The sequence below is a fragment of the Panthera uncia genome, chromosome D1 (genome assembly GCF_023721935.1).
Source record: "Panthera uncia isolate 11264 chromosome D1, Puncia_PCG_1.0, whole genome shotgun sequence".
NCBI classification, from domain to species: domain Eukaryota; kingdom Metazoa; phylum Chordata; class Mammalia; order Carnivora; family Felidae; genus Panthera; species Panthera uncia.
The window spans coordinates 72370564-72389986 of NC_064808.1; the positions used below are offsets into that span (position 1 = coordinate 72370564).

General features: G+C 43.9%; 1 long non-coding RNA gene across 2 annotated transcripts in view; it reads right to left on the reverse strand.

Annotated features, from left to right (window-relative positions):
- Positions 1 to 14975, reverse strand: part of LOC125938370 (uncharacterized) — a 41086-nt gene extending 26111 nt beyond the window's left edge. The window contains exon 1 of one of the 2 annotated variants that reach the window (XR_007462687.1): positions 11118 to 14975. This is a non-coding gene — a long non-coding RNA (uncharacterized LOC125938370). Of the gene's footprint in view, positions 1 to 7217; positions 9641 to 11117 lie in introns of those variants that run through there. The other variant, XR_007462686.1, reaches the window with a different exon arrangement.
- Positions 14976 to 19423: the final 4448 nt, after the last annotated feature.

Here is a 19423-nt window from a genome sequence, read left to right on the forward strand (position 1 = left end):
GAATAAATTTCTGCTGTTTTAAGTCTCCCCACTGGAGACAATTTGTTACAGCAGCCACAGGAAACTAACATAAGCTCCTATGTTGTACTGCTCTCAATGCAAGAGAAAATATTCTTATGTTAAATAGAGAAAGTAGAAATTGAAATTTATACACAATGATCTTAATTATGCATACAAAAATACATGCAAATACAACAAAATGGTTTGTAGTGATTATCTCTTGAGTACTAGAATTATGGGTAATTTTCAGCATTATGCCTTTTGATATTTTTCCAAGTTTCTACAATTAGCGTGAATTACTTTTACAAAGGAAATAAAATTATTTTTTTTTTAAATTAGCAACTCATATGATATTTCTGCACCTCTAACTCAATCACAAAAATTAGAAATCAAGAGGGCCAAAACTCCCCAAGTAGAACATTTCTTAATTCAGTCTCAGAACAACACCTGAAAAATCAGGAATCCAGATGCAAGCCGTTCTTGAAGTGACTCCACTCAACCCTCGGCCTCTCTAAAGCCTATTAATCTTCAGACTCTGGTAGGAACATAATGTGGCTGAAAAAGTTTCAGGCTTTGAAACAAAAGGATAATCTGAGCTGGTGAATGTTTTCCTGCCCATCGAGCCATATGAGAGGGTGCGGGGAGTGGGGAAAAGGGGGACTTCTCTGCATTCCCAGAGCTCATCCAGCCCAAAGTGGTGTGAGCTGCATGCCAAGAACCAAAGGCACTGGTTAATAACCATGTAAATGTTTGATTTCTCTGTAGGTGACTTCATAGAATGAAACAGCAAGTTAAACAGTAGGTTAAGCTTCTTACTGAAGTCCTGACTCCAAAGCCTCCTGCTGTCATCTGTCCAGGCAATCAGAAGACCAAAGGCCAATTTTACCATATCAATATCACGCCCTTTGATTTAATATATTCGCATAAAGATTGTATTAACATTTTCCCCCATGTCTGGGCAGTACTGGATCAAAATAGAAAGTAGGATATGTTGTGCCTTTTGTTTTGAGCCTAAGAGAAGGGAAGAGTCACTAGTCCCCTCCAGAAAGCGCCAGATCAGAGCAGCGAAGCATGAACAGCACATCATTTGGTTTTATTCAGCTCACCCTGCACAGTGCAGCGAGTCCAGGCACTGGGGTGATGAGACCACAGCGTGGAATCTGTCCTTGAGTCTCAGATTTTTCAGGGCACGTGCATTCATTCTTTGTTCAGACAATCAACATAAACACACACCTACTATGTGCCAGGCACTAAGTGGAGGTTGGCTGACATTTTAAAAGACCTCATCTCGGACACACTATCCTCTCAGATGATACGTTTGGGCAAACAGCCCACATCCTAATGATCTTCATTAGTCATTTGGATCACAGGGATACCGGCAGTGGCAAAGTGTAGACAGGAATACCTAAACAGGATGGGCTGAGCCTTGAAAATGGAGAAGATAAAAAGCAAGTGGTTTAGTGCTGTGTACCTCCCTACATATCACTGTCATACCACTTGTAATTTCGGGTCACCAGCTGACGCATACTTGAATCTCCGACCTGACCATCTACTCAATACAAATAATATATGAGCATTTTCTCCAAGTCTTTTTTTTTTTTTTTGCTTGCACTGCATGCCTAAATCCACTAGCACCTAATCTTAGAAGGTACTTATAAACTATCTGAGATATAAATTAATGCATGAATGAACACAGGTAATCAGTTTCCTCATCTGTAAAAGTGGAAAAGTCAGGCTACACAATGATTTCCCAAGGAAAATTATAAGAAACCTATTTCTAAGAGATACGCCAAGAAAAGGACATTCACATGTTATTCAACTTGGGAAATACTACAGTCTATTGCCTTCTACCCCCCTTCAAGATTCACAATGCACATTATACAATGAAGGATCTGAGAAATCCTTCGACTAAAAACCTGCCTGAGCATCCCTAAATCAAGTTAACCACAGATGCCCTTCAAGCTTAACGCTTACTGAACCAATATTCTAAAGAAATTCTGGAAAAATACTAACCCAAACTCTTCATTTGTTCAAATACATTTATTAAGCCCTTGCAATAATGATACGATGATGATGAAAAGAGCCAACACTGAACGAGTCAGCACTTAATAGGTATAGTACTTGGAGCTACCGCCACCAAGATAAATATGAAACCTCGCTCACAGTCTACAGTCTACTGGGAGAGACCCGTGAACACATGATTAGTAGAGCTGGGTATGTGTGTATATATATAAACATGTATATGTATGTATGTGTGTATATACACTTGCACGCAAGGATGGAGAGTTGGTGAAGACAAGTGTTCCAGGCAGATGGGAAGCAAGAGAGTCCGTTGTGTACAGATGAATGAAGACAGTCTGTTTTTCAAAGTATGGTCCAAGAACCTTTGTGGGTGGCGCAAGGTCAAAACGACCTTCAAGTTCTGTTGACACTTGCACTGATGGTGCAAAGGAAAGGGCGGGTAAAACTGCTGGTGCCTTAGCAAGAATCACGGAGTGGCATCGGACCATATTAGCAGACACTCTTTGCCCTATTGCCACACATTCACAGTTTACGAAAAAAAAGTCAATTTCACCTAAGAGTGTCCTTGATGAAGCAGTAAAAACTATTAATTGATCAAATACTGACTCTTTAGTACACATCGTTTTAATATCCCATCTGACAAAATAGTAAGACCTATAAAGCCCTTCTGCTGCCAGCCAAAGTATGATGGTTATCGGGAAGAAAACAGCACTTGTGTGACTGAGCTGCAAGTCGGATTAGCCACTCTTTCTCATGGAGCACCATTTTTATTTGAAAGAATAATAGGAAAACTATGGTTATTCAGACGTGGGTACCTGTAGAAATTTTCTCAAAAATGAACAAAGTAGGCTCGTTATTTCAAGGAAAGTTGATGATGTTTGTTGCTAAAAAAATTTTTTTTGAGCTTTCAAGCAAAAACTAACTTTTTTTTTAATATATGAAATTTATTGTCAAATTGGTTTCCATACAACACCCAGTGCTCGTCCCCAAAGGTACCCTCCTCATACCCATCACCCACCCCCCATCAACCCTGAGTTCAAAAACTAACATTTTTAAAACCTTGTGTCAGTCACTATGAGCTTTGGAGCATCCCAATTCTTAGACTTTTCAGATAACAGTGGTAGTAACATCATCAAAAGTGATATTTTCCAAATGGCTAACATATGATGTTTCAAAATGCATAAAAGATCCTTCCAAAGTGCAAGATGGACCAATAGATTTTAACATTACAAAGTACGAAAAGTTCACTGATATGGTTTCAGATTCTCAGCTGCAACAAACCTTTAGGAAACTATCACTTGTCAAGCTCTGTTGTAGTTTCAAAGACTACCACAGTTGAATGCAAACTGGTGCAGCCACTCTGGAAAACAGTGTGGAGGTTCCTCAAAGAATTAAAAATAGATCTACCCTATGACCCAGCAATAGCACTGCTAGAAATTTACCCAAGGGATACAGGAGTGCTGATGCTTAGGGGCACTTGTACCCCAATGTTTATAGCAGCACTCTCAACAATAGCCAAATTATGGAAAGAGCCTAAATGTCCATCAACTGATGAATGGATAAAGAAATGGTGGTTTATATACACAACGGAGTACTACGTGGCAATGAGAAAGAATGAAATATGGCCTTTTGTAGCAACGTGGATGGAACTGGAGAGTGTTATGCTAAATGAAATAAATAAGTCATACAGAGAAAGACAGATACCATGTTTTCACTCTTATGCAGATCCTGAGAAACTTAACACAAGACCATGGGGGAGGGGGAGGGGGGAAAAAAAAGAGAGGGAGGAAGCCAAACCATAGAGACTCTTAAAAACTGAGGATAAACTGAGGGTGGATGGGGGGTGAGAGGGTGGGGAAAGTGGGTGATGGGCACTGAGGAGGGCACCTGCTGTGACGAGCACTAGGTGTTATATGGAAACCAATTTGACAATAAATTTCATATTTAAAAAAAAGAAGACTACCACAGCTAACTGAAAAGGTTATTAAAATACTCCTCCATTTTCCAACCACATATCTGTGTAAGGCTGTATTGTCTTTGTACAGTTCAACCAACGCAACATATTGCAACAGAATGAATGCAGAAGCATTTATGAGAATCCATCTGCCTCCCATGAAGGCAGACATCAGAGAGATCTGGACAAATGTGAAACAATGTCACTCTTCTCATTAAACGTTTTTATTTTGGAAATGGTTATTTTTCATGAAAAATTTATGTTATCATGTTTATTACTACTATGTTTAAACTAATTTTAACAAATATTTTTAAATCTTTTCAATTTGGATTTCATATAATAAATATTGCTAGATATGATCCACATAACTAAAAGTTCTTTGGGGAAGCCATTAATTGCTAAGAATTTTTAAAGGGGTTATGAAACAGGAAGTTTGAGAACTGCTGCTCTGGTATACGGGGGAGCAAGGAGTCACGGCAGGTGAGGTGTGGATGAAGAGGCAGCAGGGAAGGACACCCATGGTCTCCCACACAGTGATGAAGTGTTCAGAACTGATCTTATCAGAGCCAGTGAACGGTGTAGAGCACCACATGATATGGACAGATTTGCCCTTTAGAAAGCGCAAGGACACCGTAAAGGGGCCCTCTGCTCTGTGAACGTACAATTCCCAAAACAAGTCAGTCTGATGGGAAGTCCAACGGTAACACACGGAAGGGCCATTAGAACAATCTAAACAAATGGAAGACAAATTTCTATAAAAGATCAGGAACAGAAAAAAATATATTAAAATTTAATGATGGAAAGGAAAGAAGCAGAGTCTTGCAAAATAGACTTGCAACCAAATGGAATTCTGCAAAATGAGGGAAATCATCAGCAACAAAGTGCAGGGCTCTAAACATCTGAAGATGCCAGAATCAAGATGCATTTCAGGCAAGTTTAGAAAATAAAAATAAAGGAGCCAGCAAAGAGCAATAAACTGCAGCAGTAAAGAGGGAAAATGAATGCGGCCCAGAGAAGACCAACAGAAGCATTTAGAAATAAAAAGTCAGGAAGAGGGGAGACCAGCTCCCATTTCCAGAGTGTGCACTCCATCCTATCGGCACGGCACGCACTCCACCACCTGGGGGGTGGGGCAGGAACAGATGGGGCAGGAAGCTCCCCCGTGGCCAAGGACAGCCCTGCAGCACCCAGTACGGGATGGGAAGGCTCAGACCAGACAACCAGGCCTCCTGAGCAAGTGTCTCACCCAGAAAAAGCTGGATTACACCAATCAGGAACACAGACAGTATAGAATAGACAAAACACAACTACCAAAAGTTGCTCTCAAGGAGTTTATGATAATTATCAGCTAAATTAAAAAAAGAAAGAAAAAAAAAGAGGGGCGCCTAGGCGTCTCAGTCAGTTAAGCGTCCGACTCTTGATTTTGGCTCAGGTCATGATCTCCAGGTCGGGAGATCGAGCCCCGCATTGGGCTCTGTGCTGACAGTGTGGAGCCTGCTTGGGATCCTCCCTCTCCTCTCTCTGCCCCTCCCCTCCTTGTACTCACTGTCTGTCTCTCTCTCTCTCTTTCAAAATTAATAAATAAACATTTTTAAAAAAGGATAACAGGGTAGTTGTAACTAAAATGAGAATGGGGTGCTGTACAAAACTCCAACTAGAAGATCTCGGTAAGTTTCTTGAATGCACTGGACCTCAGTTTCCTGTTCTGCAAAATAAGGAATCTGCCACTTACTCCACCAAGTGGGTGGGAGGAAAGGTAACGCATCGCAGATGCTCTGAGCACACATCTGGCATATAAACTCAATAAACAAAAAGCTGTGAGTATTTTCACTTTAGTTATGATTTTGGGGCCAAAGCGGACTACAGAGTTGTCATTGCACTTAATCAAAGCCATAAAATCCCCAAGGTCAAATATCAAGGTTTTAAAAAATCACCAGCATATGAACACAGAGAAAGAATCTGAATGGCTATGGCCCAGGCTACACTCACTCGACAGGTGAGAGAACTGCCCTTGACCTTGGTTGGGCCTGATACCACTGGGCCTGTAGGATCTCTCCAATAACAAGGGAACATTGTCAAGCAAAGCACAAGGAGATCCAAGAAAGAAGGGAGAAAAAAACCAAAAACCAAACAACCAAACCACCTTCCTGAACAGCCAACACTGCTACGTCATGTACCCTTCACATGATTGATCTCCCCCCTGACTGCCATGATCAGCCGGGCTGGAAGAGGGTATGCTGTCATCACCCCCATTTAGTGGCCTAGGAAGCAGTCTCACAGCTGAATTGCAAAGAACCAGTGTGGCCGAGGCCTCTCTCACTTGACCTGGGGGCTTAGGACTCTTTCACAAGACCACACTGCCCATCCCAAGAGGGACTGAGGGCCCGCCCAACAGATGTGGGCCAACAGCTCTTCACCCAGTTCGAACAGGACATTGGGAATCCACTGAATTAAAAGATAATCTCAAACAAACAAACAAACAAACAAAAAACCCACTCACAAGATTCTGAACCATCGACATGAATAAACATGGCCAATTAAAGAAATGCTTTCTGGAAAGGTTGGATAAGAAAAAGAGAGTGAGGAATATTTTGATAGATACAGTCAATGCTGCCAAACATAAGACTCCTGCCTTTCTTTACCATCCACAGCTAACAGAATACCCAGGAGGCATCCATTGATTGACATCGCACACCCTGCCCTCGGGACGGAGGATGTGAGCCAGCCTGTGTCCCTGCCCCCAGACAGATGTCTAGTGAGCAAAGAACTATTTCTTTATAGACGTAGTAAGTGCTGGTAAGTGCTGTGAACTTGCAGTTCCGGGTACCATGGGGCAGGTCATGAGGGGCCTGAGTCTGAGAGGTCAGGGGAACATATGCAGAGGCCCCAAGGGGTCTCAAATCCCATGAGACAGAAAGAGCTATAAGGCTCAAGAGGCCGGCAGGGACCAGGCTGCACAGACCTCGTGACTACACAGACTGTACCTCTCCTAAGAGTATGTGACTCTGCTCTAGAGAACATCATCCAGTTTGCCTCATAAGAAGTTGTTTATTGTGGCTGCAGCTCAACGTGAAAGTACAGATGTCTGTCAAACAGAAACTTCACAACTTTTTTTTTTTTTTTTACCGTAACTTACAGAATAGGAAAGACACTTTACAACCCAGTACGTATGTACGTACGCACACACACACACACACACACACACACACACACTTTCGGCTGGTAAAGAACTCTAAATTACCTTCAGAACCCAATAACCAGTAACCGGAATCATGACCCGCAGTTGGAGATGGAGGCCCCGGCTGGGGTGGCAGCGGAGGAGAGCAGGAGGAGGAGACAGAACTGACGGGGCTTGGTGACTAATGAGGTATAGGGTGGAGAGAGCGGGAGGTGTCACAGGGCTTGCGGGCCTCGGGGTTGATGGTGGTGCCATTTCTGAGACAGGGGAGCCCGGGGAGATGCAGGTGTAAGTGTGTGGGAGGACAGGAAGAGATCAGACTCCTGGGTCTAGACTTTTCTTCCCATCTAGACTTCCTGCCCGGAGGAGGATGTGCGTGGGGGTGACAAAAGGGACCTTCACTTAAACACTTCACCAAGCAGGGACCCACGCAGAGAAATCTCACATCAGAACTGCAGACTGTTAGTTCTGATAGTTCTGATCAGAACTGCAGACCTAATAAAGAATGCATTTTTGCAGACTGTGCTGAGGGAGGTGGACCTTCATGAAGCGAGCACAGCAGCAAGTGGTTGCAGGAGGACTTGGGGACTTGGGGCTCCTGCCAAATGTCTTTCCTTATCTGACCAACATAAAGCACTAATCACATTTAATTAGAGTCCATCTGCCCATCTGTTCCCTCCACTAAGTGAGCTACTTCAAGGCAGGGACCACCCTGTCTCATCAATCTTTCTAGTCCCTAAGCCTCCCTAGCACACTGACTTGCCTGCTGCCTATAGTAGGTGTTCAACAAACATCTGCTGCATGAGTGGCCATGATTCAACATGATAAAATTCCCAAAAGGCCACTTACATTGTAAGAAACCAAAATAAAGCAGAGCAAACGGGAGGGGGGAGGCAGAATGTGCCAGGAGAATTCTGATCATTGAAAGGTGTGGGCCAACAAAAAGCCAACCGTTCACAGAGAAAATGAGTCTTCAAAAAAATGTTCAAGTCTGGAATGCGCTACGGGTCTGGATCTTCACCATCTTGATCAGAAATAGTAAGCAGGTCTGGGATGGAATCAGGAAGACAAAGGAAACATAAAATAGGGGGAATGAGGCATAATGTGTATATATCATTTGGCCTTTTCTAAAGATCACTCTAAATGTTTAATTCTTTATATCGCTTCTCTCGCCTCATTTTTCCAACAGCTCTAGTTCCTTCTGTGTGATGCCTCCCAGTTTCCAATCCTCTGCCATCCTCCAAAGTCCAACTCTATGACTTGTTCCCCCAACAAACAAGAAGGGTGTTATACACCTTCTGATCTACACCGCACCCACAGCCCTTGCACAGACGAGACACCCAATAATACTTGATAAATTGATTTTTATAGTGCTGATTTGATTTTGTTATTAAATGTCAATTCGAATTCATATTTTTCTAGTCTCACCCCCTTTAGCTGAGACTGTAACTAAAACTTTCATTTTTTAATAGTAACAGCCCCATTTACTCAGCCCCTACCACATACAAGACATGTATGTGATATGTGATATGTGATATTATAGGAGATAAGTACATTATCTCCTATAATTCTCAATCTGCAGGGTTGGATTATTCCTATTTTACAGATGACAAGACTGAGGCTCAAGGACAACATAGTCTAGTAAGTGGAAACTTCGGGATTCAAACCCAAGACGACTTAATTTCAAAGCCAAATAAATGTGTAATCACTCTAAAATTTCAGCACTATTTTCCCTGGCACAGAAGTGCAGAGAACAGCCCATGGATATGGAATCCATACTCAGTGCTCACCAAGACATATTTAGAGCTCACCTCAGAGGAAGCTTTTATTAGGCTTGAAAAGGCCATAATTTACCAAGACCCATTCACTCACTTCTACAAATACCTAAGTCCAGGTTACGCTTGTTTTAATTCTATGATTAAAAAAATGGAACATGCTAAGGGCACCTTTTATTTCTGAAAGAATGTTTAAGTTAAACAATGAAACAAACAGCTTCAGAACAATCAAGTCATTCATTAGTGTCAAGTAGTTAATAAAATGATCACAGACACTATCAACAATAGCCAGAGTATGAAAAGAACCCAAATGTCCACCAATGGATGAATGGATAAAGATGTGGGGTGTGTGTGTGTGTGTGTGTGTGTGTGTGTGTGTGTGTATACATATATATTGGAGTATTACTCGGCAATCAAAAGGAATGAAATCTTGCCATTTGCAACTACGCGGATGGAACTAGAAGGTATTATGCTAAGTGAAATTAGAGAAAGACAAATATCACATGACTTCACTCACATGAGGACTTTAAGATACAAAACAGATGAACACAAGGGAAGGGAAACAAAAATAATATAAAAACAGGGAAGGAGACAAAACATAAGAGACTCAAATATGGAGAACAAACAGAGGGTTGCTGGAGGGGTTGCGGGAGGGGGGATGGGCTAAATGGGTAAGGGGCATTAAGGTCCTGAAATCCTTGTTGCACCATATGCTAACTAAGTTGGATGTAAATTAAAAAACAAAATAAAATGAAATAAAATAAAATAAAATAAAATAAAATAAAATAAAATAAATCACAGAGCTGTCACAGCCTCTGTGCTCCCTACATTACAATTCCCCCAAAGTTTTCACTTACGTGTTATTGCATCTGAACACTCCAGTAACTATGAGGCAATTATTGTTGCCATTGCACACATGAGGAAAAAGATGAGCTAAGAGAAGTCCAGTGGTTGCTGAAGATCACCATGTCTATTATTTGGAGCCCTTGGTTGTAAGCAACTAAACAAAACACCTCCAATTAGCCAAGGCAAAAGAGAAACTTTGTCATAGGAAGGGTAGCTGGGGACTTGCAGATGAACAGAGATGTTTCCTCTCTCTGCTTCTCTCTGCCTGCAGGTTCCTCCTACCCCCCTGGCAGGCCAGCTTTCTCCTCCAGACAGGAAATCCGGGCCACCAGAGCTCCAGAGCCCCATTCCGGCTTCACCACCTCAGAGAGAAAGGCTCTTGGGCCTCAAGTTCCAAACTTCTGGGACATGAGCTTGAAATGATGCCCACAAGGCCTCTCTGCTCTCCTCAGGCAGACGCTGGGTGGTATGATGGCGGGTACAATGGGACAGATGGCAGATGTCTCCAAAGACATCTCTCCATTAAATCCTCTTCCTCTCCACAGTCTGACTCCCACCCCCAATACCTTTGATCTGACTGAGGGGTCCAAGAGTGGTAAAACCAGTTCCACGCTTTTCCTTTGTATTTTTCACACAGGAGGCTGCCTCACTTCGGTAGGGGATACCCCAGTACTGGAGGCTCTGTGGAAAAACCCCATTTTACATCCTATTACATGGCCGTAATTATGGTCTTAGAGCCTCTGGGACATCCTGGCCTCACAATAAATTCTGCCCTTATTACTAAATAAATAAAAATTTTTTTAATTTTTTAAAAACTTTAAAAAAAAAAAAATAACTTCAGAGCGAGGCCTGTCTGGCCTAGTCAGGTCAATCAGTGGTCCAGGGCACAAGGGACCAATCAGGAAGGACACTCGGCAGGCCTCAAGGGCGGCGGGGGTGGGGGGTGCCAGGTCCAAAATCAGTAAGAGTTAACAGATTAAATATTAAAACTAAGTAGAAATCCTGTACACGCAACTGCTAAGCTACTGCTCTTCAGACCCCAAGGCCAACGATCTTTCTTCTTTCTACACCAGGGCTGACACTACTCAGGCGCTACTGGTAAAGCCAGTACATAATAAGGTGCTAATTGTGTAGTAAAGATGTTTAGTGCAAACAGAATTAGAAAGAGAGAGGTCAATATACCCATTTACATCGAGTAACGTCCTAAAACCAGAGCTTTGCACGTCACAATTTTGTGCTAAGAAGAGCTAAAAACTGTATTTCTTCATCAGTGAAAGTCAGCCTAGCTCCCCCCCCCCCAACCACCTCCTGGCCAACCCCCCACCTCCCCTTCACCCCTTACAGCTGAGGGACAGAGCCTCTCCGCAGGTCCTCTACACCGCAGGAAGGTTCATCCGGGCCCAGGGGATGACTCAAGTCCCTTCTTCTGAGGAAGAAAGCAGTACTCAGACACACAAAACCAAGCCTGTGAGGAGGAACCCAGAGGCCCAGGGCTCTGCAGAGACTGGAGGCGGGCTGGCCTCAGGGCACTCTCTCAAGTCTGAGGAAGCAGGGGTGAGGGGGGGGGAGGGGAGGCGGGCAGGGGGTGCTTCCCTCTAGCTGCCTCCTGAGGACTGTTACAACTCCCTTGGGTTTGGCTTTTTTTTCCCCTTCTTCTTTAATTTAATCAAACTGCTTCTGTAGCCCTCGCTGCCTGCCACCTGCCACATGCTTTTCAAAGTGCTTCCCAAACTTGTCTTGTTCGAGCTGGTGGGAGTGAGTTTCCACCAGCTCCCACAGGCTGCAAGTGGCTACCTAGAAGAAATCCGGGAAACAGGACTTTCTGTCTCCTTTCCTCAAAAGTCTAACAACAACCTAGCTGACTCAAATCAACTCATTTCTCTGCCTCCAGCATTTTGTGTCTCTCCCTCAGTCCACCGCATTCTCTCCTTCCGCAGAAATGAAACCAGACTCCAACCAAGACTGAAGTTAGTTAAATCAATTAGAAGTTAACATCTATTAAATGCTTACTGTGTGCCAAGCACTTTCTGTCTGTTACCCCGCCTAATTTTTTACTCGAGGCCAAATTCATGGACCGTAAATTAACCATTCAAGGTAAAGTGTTCAATTCAGGGGTGTTTAGGAGATTCATAATGTTGTACAACTGCTGCCCCTAACCTAGTTCCAAAATGTTTTCATCACCCCAAAAGAAAACTTGCACCATTAGGGGGTCAATCCCCAGGTCTCCCCACCACCAATCCCTTGCAACCACCTGGATATTTCACATTAACGGAATCATACAATATTTGGCCAATATTTGGCTTCTTTCACTTATAGCATAATGCTTTTGAGATCTATTCATGTTGCAGCACATCCGTAATTCATGCCTTTCTGCAGCTGAACAATATTCCACTGCATGGATATACCATACTTTATTTATCCATTCATCTGTTGACAGACATTTGGGTTGTTCCATAGTGGGTGCTATGAACACAGCTGCTATAAACATTTGTAGACAAAGATCTGTGTCCTTGTTTTCAGTTCACAAAGATACCTAGAGTGGAATTGCTGGGCCCTATGGTAGTTCTAAGTGTAACTTTCTGAAGAACCCGCTAAAATACTTTTAAAATATGAAATTCTACACAGAAACACCAAAAGGAAACTGAAAGCAAATGTAAAACCACAATGAGATCAAAGAATTTTAAAGACAGATGTTTTTCTTGTCTTACTCCATTTTTGCATAAGTTCAAATCTGGGCAGAAGGAACCCAAATGCCCCAATAGTACACTTGCTTTTGAAAGGCCAAGAACACCATGAAGAGAAAATTAAGATACACAATTCTACCGAAGAGTTAACAAAGGGTGCTGTGTCTCCACAGTATTTTTTTTTATATTTATTCATTTTTGAGAGAGAGAGACAGAGCACATACTTGTGCGTGTGCGAGCAGAAAAGGGGCATAGGGGAGAAGGGGGACAGAAGATCCAAAATGGGCCCTGTGCTAACAAGCGGCAAGCCAGATGCGGGGCTTGAACTCACGAACTGTGAGATCATGACCCGAGCTGAAGTCAGACGCTCAACCAGCTGAGCCACCCAGGCGCCCCTCCACAATATTTTTAACAACAAAATCACACTTAAGCCAGGGCTCCTCTGAAAACCATGCTGCTGGCTATGAGATTTTGAACCAAAGAAAAGAGTTGAGAAGACCCAACATAGGCCATGAACAGGAAGGCTTTCTGTTATCACGGAAGACTGGTTTCTCTGCTCTGGCTCTCATTTTTAGTAAAGCCACTTTTCTCTTTGGAAAGACATAAACTTCTAGTGTCAAACAAAGTCAGCACTCTTTCAAAAACAGACTTGCCACATCATATGTCATTGGGGCAATGTAAATTAACACAATTATGAGACATTACTGTGCACCTATTAGAATGGCCAAAATCCAGAACACCGACAAGACCAAATGCCGGCAAGGCTGTAGACAACAGGAATGCTCACTCATTGCTGGTGGGAATACCAAGCAGTTTGGCACTGGAAGACAGAGGCAGTTTGGCAGTTCCTTACAAAATTAAACGTTTTTTGACCCTATGATACAGCAATCATCACACTCCCTGGTATTTACCCGAAAGACATGAAAACTTATGTCCACAAAAGAACCTGCACGGGGATGTTTCTAGAAGCTTTATTCATAATTGCCAAGACCTGGAGGCAACCAAGTCTTCATCCATTTCAGCAAGTAAGTGGATAAAGAAACGGACACATCCAAACAGTGGAATATTACTCGGCACTAAAAAGAAACGATCTAGCAAGCTATGAAAAGACGCGGAGGGACTTTAAAATGCATATCACTACATGAAGGAAGCCAATCCGAGAAGGCCTCACACTGTATAATTCCAACTATATGACACTGTGAAAAAGGCAAAACTATGGAGACGCTAAAACACCCGTGGTTGCCAGGGGTCGGGGTGAGACGTATAGGCAGGGCACAGAGGATTTTTAGGGCAGTGAAAATACCAGATATATGTCATTGGCTGAATCTGTGTCATTATACATTTGTCCAAATTCTTAAAATGTACAACACCAAGAGTGAGTATTACATTATGGTAAACTATGAGGGCGCCTGGGTGGCTCAGTCAGTCAAGTGTCCGACTCTTGACTTCAGCTCAGGTCATGATCTCACGGTTCACGAGACCGAGCCCCGCATCGGGCTCTATGCTGACAGCACACAGCCTGCTTAGGATTCTCTCTCTCCCTCTCTCTCTCTGTCCCTCCCCTGCTCATGCCCTCTCTCTCTCTCTCTCAAAATAAAATAAATAAACTTTTAAAAAAGTAATTAATTAATTAAGGTAAACTATGGATTCTGGGTGATGATGATGTGTCCATGTAGGTTCACCGACTGTAACAACCGTACCACTCTGGGGGAGTGTGTGGGTAATGAGGGAGGTCATGCATGGGGGGGCAGGGGTATGTGGGAAATCTCTGTACCTTCTGCTCAATATTGCTGTGATCCTAAAACGGCTCTAACAAAGTAAAGGCTTAATTGAAAAAGCAACTTATGTCCCTTCCCTTAAAAGAGTATTTCTCACTACCTCTAAACCGTGAGCACTACTTTAAGAAGGACTCGGTAGAAACTTAGTCTGGGGACCAAGGGAGAGGGAGGCGAGCATGAGAACCACGCCAGGATGCACACATACCCTCTCTCTGCATCTGGTCTCGCAGCAGCTGTCATGAGGCTGCCATTCAGCCATGATCTTAACCAGGAGGACAGTGGCAAGATGGGAATGCAGAGGGACTGTCCCAGAAGAGGATGCATTGGCACCTTTAAATTAAGTGAAGAAGAAAGCAGTTCTCTGAAGGACACAGTAAGCTAACTGCAAGTGACAAAACCGAATCTTCTGGTACAAGCAAGACACTGACATGACAGGGACGGCTGGCAAACCAGGTAACGGGCAGGCGCGCTGGCAGCAGCTGCCGGGCAGGTGTTCAATTAGGCCGGAAGTGGGCTGCAAACGACTCAATTAATTCGTTGCGCACGCCTGTCCCAGAGAACAAGGAGATAAACCTCAAACACCAGCGGCAGGCCAGAGGTGAACTCCACAGCTCCACCTTTTCAAAAGGGCGGGGCGCCTAGCAAAGATGCACGTGCAAAATAGAAAATCACACCAAGATTAGCTTGGGTAAGCCCTTTAAAATTCCAATGAAACTGACGGCCAGAAGGGAGACAAAGCGAGAAAGTAGTTTAGTACACATCAAAAAGTCCTCCCTTTCTCATGAGTGGCTTTCCCTGGCCCACCTCACATACAGGCAGCCCCAGCGCTCATGCTGGGGAATATGGAAAGGACAAACACAGACAGGATTCAAAATCCAACGGCAAAGGGAAGGGATCACCCTTATCTGTAACCTCCCCAAGGTGTGAGGTTCTGCCACATGGAGACTTAACTCCGGCCCACCAGGCATACCCACGGTCTGAATCCACTAGAAAAAGCATGGAAAGCATGGAGTCATTCTGCAGAGGCCAGGGAAAGGGAGATCCACTGAGAATATAAAATCAAGGAAAGAAGAACAAAGGTTATGAGGACCAACACTGGGCAGAGAGCTGCAGTCCTTAACAGAAAATGGGATCTCACCCTCCCGGCAGCCAGCATCACATCCTGAGGCCTCAGAAGAAACAGAGTGCAGAGCACACAAAGCAGAACATTCGAGGTAGAAGGAGCCTGAAGCATCTGGGCCTCTCCCTCGTTCTAGAGAAAACAACACTGAGGTTCAGCAATGTATCCAAGACCAGCTATTAACAATGGCAGAGCCAGGTCTATAATCCTGGTCTCCTGTAAAGACCTTCTGCTAATATTTGGGATGATGATGATGGTGGTGATGACAGCACCCATGTCCTAAAGAGTTCATACGCAGACGTTACCATGACGGCTTTGCATATATTACCCAATTAAGCCTCTGCAAACTCCCCAGTAGTAGTATTATCATTAGCCCATTTCACAGATGGAATGCAGGCAGGTTAAGCTACATGCCCAAAGTCACACAGCACAGGCTGTGACGACATGGATTAGGCTGGAGGGCATCACACGAAGTGAAATAAGCCATATGAGCTCACTGATACGTGGAGCCTAAAACAGTGGAATTCATAGAAGCAGAGGGCAGCATGGTGGCTTGCCAGGAGCCGAGGGCTGGGGTGAATGGGGAAATGACACTCAAAGAGTACAAGCTTTAATTTATAGGATGAGTAAGTTGTAGGGACCTGACGTACGGCATAGTGACTACAGTTAATAACACTGCGTCGTACACTTCATATTTGCTAAGAGTAGCCCTTCAGTGTTCTCACCACACAAAGAAAAAAAGTGGTAACTACGGGAGCCGATGAATGTGTTACTTAATTAACTGGATGGTGGTAATCACTTCACAGCGTATACATATATGAAATCATCACACTGTGCTCCTTAAATATATACTATTTTTATTTGTTAATTACACCTCAATAAAGCTGGAAAAAAATAAAGGGGGAAAGCAGCACAGGCAGTCTAGAAATGTAGGTCTAGCTGAAGTCTGTGCTCTTAACTGTTACACTCGACTGTTTCCAAACAAGGGAGAAAGTCACATTTCCAGCTAAAGTATAAACCCGAAACTTTCGATCATTGAATAATTTTCCACCACCTTTCCCTCCCAAAATACGAAAGCAATCAGCACTAAGGGATATAAAGGGTAAAAATATTATAACTTTGAGGGAGAAAGAAGGCTCACGACTCCCCAGGCTGTACTCAGAACTGAACAAACTCGGACTTGAGAATTAAGGCTAATGCCAAAGCAAGTCCCTTTGGGTTTTGCCCAACGTCTTGCACGTTCAACATGTCACATATTTACTTTCCAACAGTTAATTCTGACTGGGCAGTGGCGCTGCCGGGCCCGTTGGTGAGTTCAGAAATCTGTATTTACCAGGTCTTGGAGCTTTCACTGAAAACATCACTATCGTTGGACACAAAAGCACCAGTTTAATCACACACGTGGCTATGTTCGGCTTCAGGAAATAGCTGCATGCATGTGTGTGGTTAAAAACAAACAAACAACAACAACAAAACCCATACTATTAAACTGAAACTGTTGCTTTTTGATTACATAAAAAGTACCTGGCTTTTCTAAGAAATACCACTTATAATCTCAGATTCCACAATGATATATATAGTCCTAGCTCACTGCACATGACAGATGCCGTTTTCTCTAAGCTACAAAACCAGACCGTCTCGACCATCTCTCTGCACACACAGACACCTGCTGCCACTGCTCCATCCACTTCCTTTCACCACACGACCAACCACAGGCAGGGGCTTCTAGTTCAGTTCCAGATCTACAAGCATCACGGAACGGGAGCTCTGGCAGGGGCTTCCTGCCATGGACCCCACGTGAGTCACTTAGCCTCTCGTCATATTCACCACAAAAATGAGCAGCAGACAAACTTCCTAACTGCTTATCAGGTGCCAAGCACTGTGCTAAAGGCGCTGAGTTTCCTCTTCTAATCTTCACGGTACCTCGGAGGTGGGTGCCCTTACAGATGGAGCTGGTGAAGCTCGGCAGGGGTAAAGAAGCCACCCAAAGCCGCACACCTGGACAGGGCACCCCCCAGAATGCAAACTCAGACTTTGGAGTCAAGCTCTTAACTACCACATGCTCGGTGTCTCTCTGCTTTCCTCGCACACAGAGCCTGGGAAATACCATTGCTCTCATTTCCTTGTGAGGACAGGGCAGTGTGTGTTCTGACTTCTTCCAGTCTGAAGGAAGAAGGGAGAAATTTAATAAGTTCCCCCAAACAGACTGACTGACCATGTACTCAACACTGGGTTAAGGATGGAGGCAACATAAAAAGAAAGAGAAAACAACAGACCCCTGCCCCCAGGCACCTAACAATCTAATCTATAATGATCGAAACTATAATCCCTATCTCTCTAGGACATTTTTGACCATGACTCGCAAGCAGAAATACACAAACACACATCAGCCTTACCATCTGTGATGTACTGATAGTTTTTACTTGGCCTTTTTTCTTTCTTTTCTTTTCTTTCCTTCTCCTTTCTTTTCTTTTCTGTCAACCCACGAAATTGATTCTGTGACTATGGATCATGGATGACAGCTTGAAAAGCCCTGTTCTAGAATGCCTCATTTTAGCTCTAATTAAAAAAAAAAAGAAAGAAAAAAAAGAAAAGTTAGGAAGTTCTTCCTTAGATCTAATTTAAATTTCTAGGGCTGTCAGGTTAATTAATCGTGTATGCCTGGATATGTCCTCAGGGCAGAGGCAGTAGTGTATATCGGATTAGTTAAAGGCCAGGAATCTGGACTGACTTGCCTACCTGTTAGCTGGGTGGCTTCTCCAGATCTTAGCCTATAGAATAGGAGATAACACCACTCACACCTTGTTACCAACCGCCTGTCTGGTACTGGGGTACTGGTTTCGGGTCCCTCAACAGAAGCACTAGGGGCATGGGTGGGGAAGGTAGACAAGTCGGGTGTGTGGACAGGCCTGCCTGGTGCCACACAGCTCCCAACGCCCCCTGGTGGTACAGAGCCAATTCTGCAAAATCAACAGCGGCCACTGACCTGACAATCAGCCCCACAGCCTCCTTTCCACCACGTGAAGTGATCCCAACTGCCGCAAATCTTTTGCGTAGGTAGCAATTGTGTTTCCACATAAAGTGAGACACGTAAGATGCCTAGGCTATAACAGGGCACAGGCCAAGTCCCTGCCCCATCAAGCTGGGCAGATGGACAGGCAAACAGGTAACTGTAACCCACTGTGCCAGATGGTGTAACTAAAGTCTGCGAGCCCAAGCAGAGAGCAGCTCATACTGGAAAGTCCTGTCCTTAATTCTATTTGCAATTCTTCCAGTAAGAAAAACCACGGCTTGCAAATTTCTAGTTTATAATGCATGAAGATTTAGAAACCACCGCCACCACGCCCACCACCACGCCAAGACTTAAGCCCTGGAGAAGAGCATCCTTATCGGCACCCACAAAAATACAAGGGCTGCCACAACGCGAGGTCTATCTCCCTGACAAGGCTGCAGTTCCTTGAGGCTGGAAAGTAAAGCGGATTGCGCAACATAATGTGACAGATATGTGAAATCAGAATCCCCAGAGATCGAAAATCACTAGTCACCTTTCTGGTTCCTCTGGAACCTGCCCTATACCTGTCTGGCCTCAGACTTACAAGGGGTGGGGGTGGGATGGAAGGCCTCCCATGAGGTGGTCAAAAATGCAAAGCTGAATCTGCTAGATGCTTCCGTAGGCCTTCAAGATGCAAGGCCAGAAGGTGTCAAATTTAGACTTTAAGTGGTCTCAGGAAAATTAGATAGTCACTGAATGTGTGCGTGCTAAAAGTACTGATGTGTCCAATGCACACACTTAAAATACCTGTTTCTAAAGCACTATTTTAGCATTTCTCCATTTTTTTAAATGGGCCCAGGCACTTGAGAGTGGCTGTGTAGTTAAAGTGGACTTCCCAGAGCTCAGGTTCCCAGAAAATGAACCAAATCACCAGCTACCATTCCCTGAAACCAATAAGAATAGGAAAATCTTCGAAAGATTCTAGCTATAATCAGGGTTCTTTAGGGTTCCTTATGCTTTGTCCTCTGCTTCTCACTTTGGGGGAGGGGCTTGCAGGAGAAGTCAGCCACTAAG